We start from the raw sequence: 15,534 nt of genomic DNA on the forward strand, positions 1-15,534 counted from the left end.
TTAGGATAGACGTCAGCCTCATTTTGATAAAACAGAACGTGTATCCTGTAATATTTGAAAGTAAAGCAACGAACATTACCTATGACTGTCTTAAATGAAGTGCAGTGGTTTTTTGTCGCAACTTGAGCAAGATAACGAGTGCCCGTGTCATGTCGATTCTTGAAATATTCAGTGTCATTTTTGTCCATTTCTGTGCATTTATCCCAGTAGTCATCTCATCCCTCATCTATTAGATGTAAGATTTCTTTCTTTTTGTTTCTGGCATATTCGTTCGTTTTTTGCAGTCTGTCATTTATGTCTCGTCTAAGTCAGCATCACCCCCCATCCCTCATTAGTGTTTAAGGATAAAAGTGTTCGTTTTATTTTCATTTAATAAATTGTGTATGACATTAAAACGCTGTGTACGAGGTCATTCATCTCCTTGCTGCGCCATTGCATTCAAAGCTCTGAGTTCCCATCTTGACCGCGAGCCGCAGAACCCACGAAAACTTAAGAACTTAGATCGTAATCTCAGTTCGACGATGCACGGTAAGTGGGCGTGTATCGTTACAATACTGAAGTTGCTATTTATGTTTTTCAAACTCATAATGCATACAGCAATGAAAATAAATATCCGATGTGCAAAAACTATGCACAACAATTAATACACGGCCGTTTGTACAAGAAATACTGCATCTCAAACATACAAGTGCTTCGATAGTATGTATTAATCTCTCCTTTCTCTTTGGTATAGCAGAATTATTTGTGTACAATAATCAATAAATATACTGCGATGGATTTACATCGATTTGTCCATTATCAAGTCAAAATTTCGATGCATTTTGCTGAATCTGTTTCTTTTGTGTCATAGTTTTACGAATTTTTCGCACCGCGGAGGAGTGAGATGCAGTCTTGGATGCAGTGTTGCCAGGAGTAGCCTAACGGGTTGAACACAAACCACTTCCGAGTATCGGCTGCCGAGATGGCTAGCAGCATACTAAGTTAGTAGCTCACTTATTGTTAGTAAAATCCATGAATACCATATCCTTAGTAGGCAGCTTAAAGGTCTTATTGTTAGTAGCCGACTAAGTTAGTCGCCCAACTAGCGTGTTTTAGCGGAAATCTATTAATAATAATAATAATACGTCTTCATTGGGCGAGATTGGGACTAGAAAGTCCCATCTTCCATCTAACCCCTCGTCAAACATTAAATATATGCAGTTAAATACATTGTCAAGTTGCTCGTGAAATTACATGCAGAGAAATTGCATAAAAATAAGTAGAAGTTCCATTTTCAATCAACAATTAGCATTATAAGTTAACAAAGTTACTATTGACCCAGTGTAAAAAGATGTTAGTGAACGTGGGAAAAACCTAAGGATATTGACTGTTGTTCTTATTGGAAAAAACCCACTGCAGGAAAACGCCCTCACAAACGGCTGTTTGAGTCTTTTAAATGTTGAGGTTTTGAGTAGATGGGCCAGAGAAATGAGGGAGAAATCGCTACTACTCTTTATAAAAGAGGATTTGAGGAGCGCAGCTAAAAGTACAATATAGAAGAAGGAGCTAAGCAGTCTATATTTTAGAGATCAAGCCCGTACTAATTTCATAAGTGGACCTTGGAATCATTATGATCTCCACAGCAGATATGTGAGGAAACTAGGTAGGCAGGGCGGGGGGATTTAATTACTCTGGTGGCCATAGCCATGGCTGCCCAATGGTGCCCATACTGAGACCACGGCTCCATTTCGTATAACGGCAGAGGCATTCTGATTCTTAGTACAAAGAAGACATCGCTTTAATCGATTTTTCCCGAGAGGTTAATAGCATGTAAAATCCAGATTCCCTCGCTACTTTGATGCCTTTAGCCATATGCTACGCAATTATTCCTTTCATCGTTACTCCCAAAATTATCCCTTCCATTCTCCTCCATATTATAAAAATTCAGGGCCAAATAGGCTGCACCTCATAATCATACCCACCAGTCTTTAATCGTCCTCCTTAAGTGCTCGTAATGACTCCAGTCTTACAACACCATAGAAAAAAACAAGGAATGGTTGAATGAAGAGGATTGATGAATCACCCATTGAGGAACCCTACGTAATCAAGTATCTACGCAGCGGATACATTTAGAGCAACTATTGAAGTTACGAGAAAATGAACTGTTTGATTACTAAGTCTGTAGAAGCGACATCACCCACATCCAAATGTTACTGTGACGACACGAATGTAAGACTATTTGAAATAGCTGTAGCAAGCCAGAAGAAATTTACTCCGAGAGAGACAGTTGCATTGAGAACTTCTCGTGCTGAAATGGGAACACCCATCTAATGCATTTGAAAGGAGCTTGGAGTGAAATCCACCGTGAGAATGCGAAGAGGACATTTACTCCATGCCTTAATGGGCGGCCTCATATTACCGTAAGATACTTTTCCCTTAATCTTTCTCGGGGAAACGAGAAGCATTATGATGAATTAAATGTGTTACATAAACCACTGCATTCATATAATCACAGATGAAAGGACATATGCTTAAGTAGATGATTTTTATTAATTTCCTGAGCATGATTATAGATGCAAGAGTAAGATGGAGGGAAAGTAAATAAAAATAGAATCTTACACTACTTTTTCAGGGTTTTTCTGCAGTTATGATATCCAATCTCAAATCTGCTATGAAGGTTCTCCCGTATATGTTTACGAGATTAGTAGCAAAGCACCATAGGAATAGGCAGTTTTTCTATCACTTTATGCCTCAGCTGTATTTAACTACGCATTTATAAGCTATATGTACGCGTGTTTATAAATATTCAGAATGAAGAAAGGATTTAAAACGCTCCCTCTTAAAAGAACACTGCTGAGAAATGCGTGGTCCTACCGGAGGGAAGAGTAAGAATCACCCTCTCTACGTACCCTGTTCCATTGCCTGCCACAGATTATGTAACACTTGATGCAGCTTCCTCTTTAAGATCCTGCCGCGATCTGAAATGAAAATCCGGGTGCTCCAGAGAGATATACAGAGAGAGAGAGAGAGAGAGGGAAACAGAACAAAAACGTGACGTTGGCAATAGCAGCGGTGGGTGGAAGCAGAAATGAGTGAAATGAAAAGTCTTTAATATCGGAACGCCACGAATGAAACGAACTTCCTGCGGCACATCAGACACCAACACAAACGAGAGGAGGGCCTTCTATAATAAAAAGGACCGCACTCACTCCTCCTACCCCCTGCCAAGGGCTCTAAAAGGGTCGACCCTTTATTTTTTTGGTGAGCGGCGGCCTACCTCGCTTTCCTTCTTCCTACTATTCTCAGCTTTCCCCCAATCACCCAACCCTCAGAGCTCTTGCCGCTCCTCTCTCTCGAGCAAAGGCCTTCCTTTAATCTCCCGCAAATGAGCAAAATTCACGCCAGGCAAGACGCAGACGGCGAGGAAATTCGGGAAACAATTGACAGTCTCGCTTTTTGGGTTTCTTGGACTGGAACAAATTATTGGAAAGCCACGAGAGCAAAAAGGAGATGGAGCAGAAGGGGAGGAGAAAGAGTAAGGAAGAGGGAGCTTGTCCGAAGTTATTATTTCCCTCAGCCCGCTTCCTTCCGCGAAAAGAGCCCTCCGACCCCTTTCACAAACTCCTTGCCAGAATAAAGCAAGGGCTCCTTCTGCGTCGTCCATTAGCATTCATTTTTGATGGAAGCCTTTAAGGCACCATTCGATTTAGGGTCCCATTGTTATTTCTTTATCACCATCTAATTACCACTATGTTCTCATTTTGACTCGCATCAGTAACTTCCTTCAGAGAGGAAAGCGCAACACAATGTAATTTATCTCAGGATTTTCTTTTTCTCATCAATGCGGAATTAAATTTAGATTCAAGACTTCAGCTTCTCATTAGATCGCACTACTTATCGTATGAAATTTTAACAACATACTCATCAATCCAAGAAGGTGTGTTGTGTGGGCAACATTGGGCATAAAGCCAGCGTTATCCTATTGGTGATTATGATTATTATATTGAAAAACACAGTTTAACTAATTGCACATTGACCTTAACCACAGCATATCACACTCTCTACCATCTATTCTTCTACAAATTTATGCAACTTTATTCTACTGCCACTATTCTTTGAGCGTGTTTTGACAGGAATATGCTTTATCAATGTTAATGTACCACAGCTTACTCATTTTAAGACTTATTATTAGCTGAAAAATTACAATTAATGTTATTAATTTGCAATTTAAACATGAGATGAAAAGTTGACTTGTATGGGTGGTTTACTTATTTATCCCTCATCACCGACGTTTTTATGGCAATTACCTTTCAATTTGAGGATTTTAATTTACATATGGTGGGCCCTTTTAAATATTGTCTCCATGAAGTATAATAAAGATGAAATGTATTCCGGAAAATTTAAAGAGAATAAAAATTATAGGAAAATTGAAAATGAAACCTAGTTAACGGCGATGCGCACAAATTATTCCTGAAGACCGAAAACTAAAGTATACGTATAGTAAGAAACACAAATATGAAAGACTCAACTACAGTGATATACAATTAGAGTAATAAATAATAGCTTTACTATATGTCTTCGTTTCCTAATGCAATGGAAAAAGTCTATTCTCCATTAAATCAAATACTTCGAGTTATATTATTCTACGCATTCTTACTTAAGCACTAAATGAAGGAATCACTGTGAAAATTGTTGCGTTAAAAATTAGTTTGAGAATCTAAATTATAAATATGTGCTTAAATTTTATTCTACAGACAATATTCTTTTAGCGTGCTTTGACAGGACCATGCCTTATCAAAGATATCCCGTATCACAGCTCATTCATTTCTTGAGTTGGAAGGAAATATTTCTCAATAGATTGCACTACTTATCATACGATATTTCAAACACAGAGAGAATATCCATCAAGCCAAGTAGGTGTATTGGGTGAACTACGTTGATCATACAGTCACGGTAATACTGAAGGATTAATTCTCACAATACAAGTGCAACAAAAGATGGAACAATTGCACCCAGTCACCGGGATCCCACCATAGTTCCATCTACGAAGAAAAAAGGTGGATCACCTCCTACGGAGAGATTCGCTGGGGAGGGGAGACCCTCCCTCAAACCCCTTACCGGCCCACCTCGCAACCCCATCCCCATTCATTGATGTGCCGTCTCCCCCATGGCAACATGGCGTCCTCATAGCGCGCGCAGGCGTAGTCAAATGGATATGCGAGAGAGAGGGAGGGAGGAGAAGAGAAGCTGGGGTGGCTGGAAGGGTAGGATGAACAAGGGAGCTCGGGGAGGAAAATGGAAGCAGCGGGGGGGAAGGAAGCTTTCGCTAGTCTCTTTGCGGGATGATGGCGGGGGTTGTCCCTGACGTGCCAAGGAGGGAGGGGATGGGAATTGGTTGGTATTCTTCGCGGGGGTGGAGGTGGTTCGGGAGGAAGATTTCAGTGGGCGAAAGAGACAGCGTGGAGGCAGGGACGCGGAGGAGGTTGGAGGAGGAGGAGGAGTCGGAAACGGGAGGGGGGAATCTGAGTATCTCGGAGTTTTCGGGGGAAGAGGGGATCCGAATGGTAGATGCATTTTGGGGGTAGGGGCATGGAGGGATAGGGGAGGGTAAGAATCATCTTGTAGGGGAAGGGGGAAGACCCTCGCATCCGACTCGGACTCAGTCAGTCGGTCAAGCAGCCAGAGTAAGACTTCTCGCGCCTTGCTCGGGACGGCGACTTCCGCGGACGACACGAGACTTATACGCCACATATTCATACGTCCGAGTTTTGCCTTCCCGCGCTCCTCCCGAAAACCGGGGACGTGTGGGGGGGGGGGGGGGCAAAGGCGAACACACAGAGAAGGAAATCACATCTTTGCCCACACGCCCCCGAACATAAGCAAACACGAATACGTATACATAATACATTAACGCCTCCCCAAAAAACACCAAAACCTTTCCTCAAAGTTCCCCACGGGCGAGAAAAATATACGCTGGAGAAAAAAAACTTCCCAGTTCTCTCTTCCGCCCCTCTCTTCATCCACCCCCGCATCTACCTTCGCATCGCAATCCATTCCGGCAACTCCTCCTCCTCCCATTAATTTTCCCGGCGCGACCCCCCTCTAACGCGCGCATACCGTCCAACTCACACACACAAACGGGGAACAGACACACCCCCTCTCCATCGGCCTTTCTCCCTTCGCCGCCTCGGGGTTTTGTTTGGAGAGGAGTCTCGTGGCCGTGCCCTCGATATTCCCCGCGGGAGCCGACGGCGCAAGAGGGAGGGTCGACGGCGGAGACAGCGGCCGAGGGACCCCGGGCAAGGGAGACAACCACCGCCGAGGACACCCTCGTCGTCCCTCAAGCAACGAAGGAAAACTAGCAAGGATTGTGAGAGCGCCAGATTATCATCATCAACACGCCAGTGCTCGCACTCCAATCCCAGCCACAGTGTTAGTGATATCCCAAGCAGATGAATTTTTGAAATTTACGACAAAAGCAAGTGCGCGTGGTCCATTCCTTTTTTGAGATTAAACTAAGACCAAAGTTCAACATATATCCCATCGCCTGGAGTTAAACGTCGTCTTCAAAATCATTACTGCCGTAATAGACACCATTCTAAGATGCGCGTAACAAATTATAACAAAAGGAAGGAATGAAAATTCCCTATAAGAGATACAGTAGTGAAAGTACATTAAGTGATCATCATGAGTTAGTATTTGGTGAATTCATCACGCAATTTTCGCTTCACACCAAACCTAAGCCAGCTTAAATTGTCCATGTACTGAAGTTGATCAAAACTGAATCAATAACGTGAATGCCGGTGTAACATAAAATCAAGACTTGCTTCATACCAGATCCAAAACATTTCATCATTCCTTTTATCACATTACCAAAAACCTAATGTGAAGCCCTCGCGTGAGGTAGGAAAATCTGCTCCTTCCTCAGCTAAGGAATATATATCTCCAAAGTGTTTGTTTGTATTTCATAATCTCACAAGAGTATCGGAAGCTCGAAGAGTGTCTGGACGAAAGTGTCCCGACGGGAACTCCTGCTGGACGCCCTACGAGCCCTCCGCCTCCTCCGGAAACGTCTGTGCCGGAAGGATTAGTTCTGAGAATTTTCCCCCAGTGCTTCCGTCTCCTCTCCCATTCCGAAAGAGGAGGAGGTGCACCCTATAAGCATTAGGGAATCCCGTACGAGCATAGACCGCCTTCGATTGATTCGACTTCCTACCCACATCGGGGAGAAGTGAGTCACCCTAAGATCCCTCCCTATCCTTACCCCAGCTTCGGGGATCCCCTGAAGGTAAAGGAAGCCCGTAGCACCCCCACCGACGGCGTAAGGGGAAGCAAAGACGCCCCAAGGAACTCGGAACTCCTCCACTATCGGTTAGTACAACGGTGGTGTATTACACGGGAGCATCTCCTCGCGAGAAAGGACGTCAAATTCGAAGAAGCGTTCGCATGTGTTCGGGATTGGAAAATAAACGTATGCAACCCGGAAGGTCTCGTGTGCTTGGGGTTGCCTAGAAGGCAAGGATAACGATTTCAGCTCTGGATGGCGGTTCGAAGAGGAGGCTGATCGGTTCTTGGTTCATCATGCCGCCGGGAGGCGGTGGAGAGGTGCTCTGTGGAGGCTGGCAGCCGGTCGAGGGACCCGAAAGGCGGCCCATCGAGGACGATGGACCGACGACAGGATAGTGACAGACGCACCTGGATGCTGGTCCGTGAAAGAGGTAAGCAGAGATAATATTGTCTTTGTGAGGAGATTCACTTACGTGCATGCCCATCGGAAATTACAGAAGGGGAAAAGCTAAGCATTCTTGAGGCCCTAAAAATTTTAACAGTTTTATGGAATGTCTTACTCCGTTATGTACTGCAGCATATCTCTCTCTGTACTAATTTTCGTGATATATTTTACATAAACAGCATTTTCACACATCAGACAGGAAAACAAAAGTCAAGTTTTGTCTAATAAACTTCCAAAATAGTCTACATCAATTAAACTCATCAAGGTTCGAAAGCGAAATTGGTTTTCCACATAAGTCCGCGGGCTTTCATTCTTACTTGCTTCGATTAAGTTTACATAAGCTATCGACGGAAATACAAAAGAAGTATATTAGAAGCGAGAACAAAGTCTTATGCTCAATGAAGGCAATAATACAGAATCTACTTCAGATATCCAATACAATTGCTGGTAGATACCCCAAACTCGAGCTAAGTATCAGTAAATGAAGGGAATGCAGCCGAGCAATCTGTGCAGAAGGTAATCAAAAGGAAGCAGTAAGTATAGGCATAGACGTAGGGCTACTAGATTTCTCATACTACTGCTATTGATTTTCAAATAATATAGAAAAAATGCTGAAATCCTTCATAAATATTATAAATGAAAGAAAAAACTTCAGTTTATACTGTGGGCATAAAGTCTGCGGAGGCATGCGGAAAACGGAAAACTTCAGGATTCGGTAAAGGGAAAAATCTCCCATGACAGCGTTTCTGATGTAGATTTCTGTGTCGCAGTCTCGCTGGAAGAATTTTTAATCATTGATATAAAACATTAAATCAACATCTTTATGGTTTTATCAACGATATATTTGTAATGATTCAACGATCATGCGCACGTCAACTAACACTAAGTTCTTTCTACAAAATAAAACTCGTACACAAACTTCATACTTATACGCAAACAGTATGACTTGAACAGAGTCCAAAATTTAAAAAACTGAACCAAATTATGCAATCAGATTCAACGAAAAATGATTATTTTCAAATAGGAAAATGTATACGTTTTGATTCTGTACAAGCTTCATAAGTTATTCACCACATTTTATCAAATAAACCTAAATTAACTACATTCATTTTAATAAATTTAACGTCGAAAAACAGCAACATCAATCACCCGTTACCATTAAAGAGTTTTTTCAAGCAGGAGAGAAATATCGTTGCCAAACCGTTCAAAGCATGTAGTTAAACAAGAATCACTAATTTTACTATCGTCCGCTGAGCAGCTAGCAAGAACAAGGGGAGGCAGATTGATGATGAATCACTTCAGTACTACACTATTGTTCAGATAATTTCAAGTCACCAACACATTTCTATAATTCAAAAATCTCCAGATCGCTATGTGTATCCTAATTTTTAATCCCGTTTTAAGCGTGCTCTGAGACGTCTTCTTGCAGCAACTATTCCTACGTCGCTGGCCTCGGTATATACTTCATTCTTTGCACCCCGGCCCTTACAATGGCAATTGTCCTGACTGTTTCCCACCGATATACCTTTCTATAGCTTATTACTGAAAACTATCATTCTAAAATGTTGCCTTGACGTAAGAGTCATGGGAGTGGGGTTCGTAGCTAATAGCTCTTCAACTATCATTCCTCTACCGAAGTTTTCAGATCCAAATTACTTTTTTCGTTCACGATGCCTTTTTAACGTTTTGAAAATGCCTTCTCCGTCCCTATGGCAGAATAAAAATGTCCTTTCGTGTCGATAGACCCTCGATACGATTATGGATTCTCGTGCCAGTGAGGTCAGTCACTTAAACGATAGAACCAACAGGATCAACGACAGCATCATAATATTTTTTCCCGATGATAAATCCAAATTTGATTGCTTCCGCCGAAAAGATTCAATCGGCGAGGCCGAGCTTTATCTTCATACCGATCTACTGTTAGACAGCTTCACTTGATAAACTAAAATTAAAATGACTTATTTTCCTTCGGCATATTTTAATTCTCATACGCGAGATAATTTTGCTGTTAAGTACCTTAATTATTAAAGCCGTTTTTACAACTGAAACGCAACCAAAACACATGTGTGGTTTAAAGTAATAATATTTTCCCAATTGATATTAACTTTATCACCTAGGAATTTACATATGGTTACAAGCATATGCAGGCATAGAGCACATATTGCTTCTCGTCAATAAACCGTAAGTTTTGACCCAGTTGAACGGTAAGGGACTGATACCTTATGGTGTTAATAACTAATTTTCATTGCCGTATAAATGACCACTGAGTAACCTCTACTAGCAAGACTAAAATTGGAATTTCTACATTTATCTTAGAATTGAAATCGCAAGATTCAAGTATCATTCATTAATCTTAATTCAGACGAATCGCTTAAACATGAATCGATCAAGTTTCGAAGACACACCGACAGTATTTTAGTTACAGAAAAGTATGGGAAAAGTATAGTATGATATGTTGCTAAATAAAAATTGAATCACCAAGAGAATTGCCAATTGTAGACTTGACAAAGGCAAATGAGATGCCCAAATGGACCTGCCGACCCAGACCCAAGACGGAGGACCCAGCGATTGCTTTCATATAAAACATGCACGAGAAAAGTAAACCCGTTGCATAAAAGAAGAAACAGGGTTGGTAATAATATTTTATCAGATTTATCGTTGCCTTCCAGGAAAATCCACTCTAAAAAGTTTAAGACATCCATGGAAATTTAAAATACTGCTACATGGCATTTTTAAATAAATAACTGGAGCCTGCCTGAAAAACTACATAACGGCTTCTCTTCATCAAACTAAATTTGCTAAATGAATTGTGAAGGCAATGCTCGAAGAGATATCTCCTGAGTGTGGTCTATTTCCAGGCCCCAACTAGTCGAAAAAATTTTATTTGCTGCGACCAGCGAATAATTAATACCGTATAAAGAAACCAGACCTCAGAATGAAAGCAGACGGATTGAGAGTGATAGAAAGAGAATGGCAGGTGATTCTGGTGGTGTCAGGGAAATTTCATCGATAACACAAAGAATGAAGAGGCTTATTTTCCATTTTCAATTAAGGGAACTAATCGAGGCGAGCAGGACGATGACGGGCTAACCCTAGGATTGATTGTTTTTACGAAGGGGATAATAAATGGATTTCTCGCCTTTTGAAGCACCTTGATTGGAAAAACGAAATGTTCAAATTAGATAAATTACACCTTATTTGGTTTTCTGCCGACACTGGGTTTACAATAAAGGCACTCAGGAACGAGCCAGTGAAAAATTAGATGGAAAAACAGGCAATTCGGAGATTGGTGTTTTGGAAATACAGCTAAAAGCTGATATCATTATTTCACCAAAGTGAATATAGGCAAAATAAGTCTGTCTCTGGGAGGAGGAAAATAATTCAGAGTGATTATGCTGTCATTTCTTTCTTGCTGAAAATCTTTCCTTCCGAATCGCGAGCTAAGTATTGCGGCAACACTCCAGAAGGCGTTTTGCTGCGAACTGCGATCACAAATGGATACACACTACTTAGTAGCGAAGTTTCTACGTGAACCCTGACATAAATAGCGAACCAGGAAGGCCACTTATCTTTTGAGTAAATATTATAATTATTTATTTTATAGTGCTCAGAATAAATCTACTTCTAAGTTCATGAAAGAAATTTCAAGGTTTGGAGCATACGCTTTTCACTGGATTAGAGTATTTGGAATTATTATTTATGTGGTGATATAAAAGCAAAAAATTGTAGAGACAATTAATAGCCGTGAATCGCCAAAAGATCAACAAGTACACGATACTAACACTTTAATGGGGCATATTACAAACCTGTAGATGAATAAGCATAGTCAGATTGTGTGTGAATCTACGATAACCGACGAAAGTAAAGACCAGTACTAAGGAAGACTTCATTACCCAAATGAGCTTATGAGAGCTATTTAAGTCTTTGAAGTGTCTCTAATTAATATCACCGACATGATATCAAAGTTGGAGAAGACTTTCAAAGGAAAATATCACGGGTATCCACTTCGGGGAAATGTTTCCAGCGATGAGAGAAGAGTGGCACAGTGGCAGCGTTTATTGAGTTGTTAATAAAACGAAAGATCCGCAAAAGAGATCTAAAGTGATGAATAAATAAGGTAAACTAAGAAAATATATTAAAGCGTATTAAGGCTATTTGAAACGAAGAAGAAAAATTAATAGGTCATTCTCATTTAGATACCTATTATCTACTTTACTAAAAAAATTACAACAGCTTTTCTCCCATATCTTAACGATTTTCAGTGCTATAAAAACTAAAGCAGCAACACCAATGAACCGCCCACTTTTCAGCATTACCAACGCAAGGTCACTCCCTTTTCCTCACGCTACCATCAACCCAGTTCCTATTCGTATAAAATCAAATATAAGCATTGAATTATGGATTTCGTGAATTCAAAAGGACTATCATTAAGCTGAGTTACCCGTTCAATATGATTCCAGGTGGGCACAAAAAAACAGATTCCTAAAATTGAAAACCTCTATATCTTTATTCTGTATCGCCGAGAACGCGTTTCTGCTACGTGATGGGCGCGATAACTTGGACAAGGAGATAAATTTCTTAAAGAAAAACTTCGCGTGAGCCTAATGGATTTGGCATTTATTTCACCAACACCATTTGGCCACCTTTGAAAATATTTTTAGCACCCCCAGAAATAGTTCCCGATTGAGTAGTTTACCTGGTTCAATGACATCGTCCACGGGGCAGGGAGTACGGCCCTGATCCTAAGGGGAAAGGGAGGAAAATATGAAACGAAGGGGATAGAGGGAGGTTAGCAAGAAAGCACTCCCAAAACCGTCCGCTGATTGGTCCATCGATCCAGGCCAACGGAATGCGAAGGCCCGATTTGAATCATTTATTAGCCACCACCGAGGCGATAGCGAGGGCAACACTATAGGATAGAACACGCTTGAAAGGACATCCTCTCCCTATTCACCTCGCCTAGTCACCCGCCGGATGACGCCGGTTTGCCTTCCTTGGCAGGACGAGTCCATTCCCCTAAGGGCCGACACATCAGCAAGACCCTTGCATCCCTTGTACCCTGCCCGGCGCAGCTTCCTTCAACCCCCGCCCACACACGTCCCCCTGGGGGGCAGTTACACCCGCACCCCGACTCTCATTACTCACATCCCTCCGATATGCCCACCTCCAACGTCGGAAACCCAGATGCAAGTCCAACCCACAGCCGCCACCCAGTCCGAACCTCAGAGGATATCCCCTAAAAACCCTCGGCCGACCCCATTCTTCGCGTCTCTCCTACCTCCGCCAGCCGTCACAGCCATCCCTGGACCCTATAGATAGGTCGATCCTTGATGGGTCTCGGATCCCTTTCGCTCCTCCCTCGCCTAAAAGAAAGGACCGGTGGAAGGAGATGGAAGAACGGCTGGTCTCATGCTCTTCGGGTGTGGGAGAAAGGTGAAGGCTTCAAAGATGACCCTTCCCGCAACTGTCCCTTGCATCCGTTGAGTTCCTCCCCCAACCATCATCTCATCTTTCCGAACCCAATGATTTCCTCATTTGACCCACCTCCCCAACGGAAACCTTCCGAAGTAATAATAATCAGTAGTCTCCGCTGTTTTTTCCCATCCTACAGCCAATCTCCCTATCGCCACGAGTTCATTGATGAAAATTCTCGATTTTTTCCTCTAGGGTATAGCATCCCGCTTCGCGTGTACGTTGCAACGTATGGTAGAACATACAGTATAAAGATATACTCGTAATTCATAAAGTAGATGTAAACGGCCGAACTAGACCTCAAATTACAAATATAATTACATTAAATATAATGCAAAGACTTATCAATGTTATATCCCGATTTTGATCAAATATTTCTAAGGGCACTCTTTAACAATATCTATAGTCAAAGTTGAAAATTAACAGCTGAAATATTTGATAGGCAAAAACACACACTGACAGAGCGAGTTCATAAAGCGCGTTAAAATATTTTTTTATTCATAAAATACACTTTTAAGGGCAATCAGAAGTACGCCAACCTGGGGAACGAAATAGGGTATTATTATAATAGGAAAGCAGTTTTAGAGAAAGAGAAAATTCCTGCTTTTATTAAAACATATATCTGGTAAGTTCCTATTATACCGAGAAGAGTAACATAACAAACCTCTTCCAAAAATGCATGCTTGGCAATTTTCTACACGAAAGTTATATTAAAAATAGTGATTGACGTCTTCTCTTTTGGGTTTCTGAAGAGCTAAATCTTTCATCAAATAAGGCGCTGAGGACTTCAAACGTCTTCTTTGACTGCATACTTAATTATCTATATTTATTTTGAATACTAGGCCGTTAAAACGCACTCATGAGGAGACTAAATCGCTGATGACTACCGGATGGGCTGCAGTCGACGATCACTGAAATATCAAATGCCATGCTATAGAAACTGCCCTAAACCACAAAAACACAGCAACTCCCTCATCTATTTTCTTGATACCATACCATCCACCCCTGCCCGCTTTATCTCCGCCACCCGAAGAGGAGGTCATGTGTTCATGTTGCACGAGGCTGAAGGAGGTTGAGGCTCGCTTCTGAAGAGAGGCGGTGGAAAACCGGTTCCATCCACGCTCATACTCGGATTCTCACTTCGAACTTCTCACCTTACTCTTTCCTTCCCTCTCTTCTTTCTCCTCAGTCGCTTGGCCTTTGTGTTGCGTGAGGTCTCCCGCTGCTGTTGATTCTCCCGCTCTGAATAGCGGACAAGGAAAACATACTCCCCTCTCACCCCATTCCTACCCTTCAAAACTTCGATGGCTCGCCGTCGCCAGAAAAGTGTCGCCAGATAACTTCCGTCGGAATCCACTCAGCGATATTTCCTTTCCTACGCCTCCATCGGATTACGAAACCAACCCGGAGGAAGCCTACGCAATGTAGGAACCCGTCAGAGCCCCATGGTTTGTTTGAATTTCACTGAATATTTCATCGCTCCGACCGATTCAAAACCTGCATTTTAATTGAATTATACATCACCTCATGCTTGCATATGTTCAGAGAACAATTTTATTCAGCCATTTGCTTTGTAAGCAAAGGTCGGCCATTGTTCCCGATTAAAAGGGAAACATTTTGGGAGCTACAGCAGAATTTCACCTTTAACGTAACACGATTTTACCCCGAGGTTCGAGTGGTCATTCAATATTCCCCATCCCATTACCCAACCGTTGCCTCCGCTTCATACTCACCCGTCCCACTCCAACAAATACCTTACAAGACCCTCATACGCGAGAAGCATCCGCCTCAGCAATAGAGATACCATCCCAGAGTAATGCACAAGGGAGGAAAGCGAGATGGTCCAATGCACCCAACGCCTTGCACACAATGGGGTAAGCATGCAAACAAGGCTCTGAATGCGACCGCCGGAGGATAGGGAGAGACCTTGTTTAACGTCCGACTGGGGATGATGTGGTGGGGTCAGCAGCCAGCCAATGTCTGAGGGTAAAAAGGCGTGGGAGGTGCGAACGTAATGGGCACTTTCTCCCGATAAATCTATCTCTCCTCCCACGGCTTGAGAAACAAAATGACGCAGGGACCTTCCATGAAAGCAAACTTCAGGTTCAACGCTAAAACGCTAGCTAATATTCTTTTCCCTTCATTAAAATTCTTCTAATAAATATTCGATACATAGGTATCTCCGATAAATCAAATGAAATTTATGCGATTGATCCAAACGGCGACGAAGGGTGAGCCAAATAATTTCATCCTTCTATTTTAAATACTAAATACATATTTTATTTTACTATCGATGTAACACAGATACTCAAACTCAAAAGTTGCGTAACTTTGGACTCGTGAATGCATAT

General features: G+C 42.0%; 1 protein-coding gene across 1 annotated transcript in view; it reads left to right on the top strand.

Moving 5' to 3' along the window:
* The first annotated feature begins 5,856 nt into the window (after positions 1 to 5,856).
* LOC124159222 (kazrin) overlaps positions 5,857 to 15,534 on the top strand; it is a 124,637-nt gene continuing 114,959 nt past the window's right edge. The window contains exon 1 of the mRNA XM_046534871.1: positions 5,857 to 7,697. The gene's annotated coding sequence lies outside the window, so the exon portion shown is untranslated. The remainder of the gene's footprint in view (positions 7,698 to 15,534) is intronic.

The sequence above is a fragment of the Ischnura elegans genome, chromosome 5 (assembly GCF_921293095.1).
Source record: "Ischnura elegans chromosome 5, ioIscEleg1.1, whole genome shotgun sequence".
NCBI classification, from domain to species: domain Eukaryota; kingdom Metazoa; phylum Arthropoda; class Insecta; order Odonata; family Coenagrionidae; genus Ischnura; species Ischnura elegans.